The sequence below is a fragment of the Phoenix dactylifera genome, unplaced genomic scaffold, assembly GCF_009389715.1.
Source record: "Phoenix dactylifera cultivar Barhee BC4 unplaced genomic scaffold, palm_55x_up_171113_PBpolish2nd_filt_p 000226F, whole genome shotgun sequence".
Lineage (NCBI taxonomy): Eukaryota > Viridiplantae > Streptophyta > Magnoliopsida > Arecales > Arecaceae > Phoenix > Phoenix dactylifera.
The window spans coordinates 587,618-589,086 of record NW_024067732.1 but is presented as its reverse complement, the minus strand read 5'-3'; positions in this window follow the sequence as shown (position 1 = coordinate 589,086).

Sequence of the window (1,469 nt, the reverse complement as noted above, 5' to 3'; positions counted from 1 at the left end):
CATTATTTCATCAAAGTTAGATTGTTTCTTGGAGTCCCGAAGTCTACTGGGAAAGGGAACCTTAGATTTGTATGTTTCTATGGGTTCTTCCTTTTTTTCTGATTTATCCTGTTCTTGACCTCTCTTCTGAATAGGGTTCTTATCGGATTCATTTTTATTTTCTTTTTCATGTTCAGGAAGTTGGACTTTATTGTCCACTTGCTTGCCAGACCTTAAAGTGGTAATTGCCTGGACTTCATAGGTCGGATTTCCATTAGAATTGATTTGATATTGACCTCTCTGACCTTGATTTTGTTGTCTACTAGGGTTAAGCACAGGTTGACTAGGCAGTTCACCTTTCTTTCTATCCCCTAGAGAGTTTGCTATTTGGCTTAGACTAACCTCAAGTTTTGCAATCGCTTGCGCATGGAATTGGTTAGTCTGGGCTTGGGCTGTATTGGTCTGTTGTTGTTGCTTGATAAAATCTTGTTGTTGTTTCATCATATTAGCCATCATGGTTTCTAATTGTGAAGGTTGCTGTAGGATAGAGGCATTATAAGGAGGTACAGATGGAACCAATGGTTGGTTCATTTGTGATGGACCTATCCTGAGAAAGTTATTCTGAAAATCTGGTGGACTACCTTGATGCTGAATAGATTCATTTTGCTTGTATGAGAAGTTCGGGTGAAACCTATTATCAGGGTGATAAACTGGGCTGAATGAATTGGGAGTGGATTTCTTAAAGGTATTATATGAATTTAGGGCATTTGCCTGCTCAGCCTTAATGTTGGATAAACTAGGACAACACTCCACTAGATGCTCAGAACTGTTACACAAGATGCATAAGCCTTGTGGCTAATGTTCCACTTTCATGATGGAATTTGACTCTTTTTGTGAGTTCGAGTTAGTGGAAACTGTAAAAGCATCCAACTTTTTACTTAGATTATTCACCCCATTCACCAGATTGGACATGACATTTTTGAGTTCTGGGTCTGTTTTTATTCCGTATGTACTTGGTTCTCTAGACCCATAATCATCTCTATCTACCTCCTGACTGTAGCTACTCCAATTTTGAGCATTTTCAGCTAAGTCCACAAGGAACTCATAGGCTTGATCAGGGGTTTGGTTCATGAACCTACCCTTATGCATGGATTCAATCATGTTCCTATGTGCTGGAGGTAATTCTTTGTAAAAGAAATGTACTAGATCAGTCTTATCAAGCCCATGGTGCGGGGCACTTGACCAAAAGATCATGGAATCTTTCTCAGAGTTGGAAAAATTCCTCCTCAGATTTTTCTCTAAAAGTTCTGCTAGCATCCTTAATTTTTTCAGTTTTTACCATGGGATAGAACTTAGCCATAAACTTCCTAGATAGTTGTTCCCATGATGTGATGGAATTTGAAGCAAGGGAATACAGCCATGCAGCAGCACGATCCTCTAAAGTCATGGGAAACAACCTTAATTAATACCCTCTTCATCTAAGTTTTGAT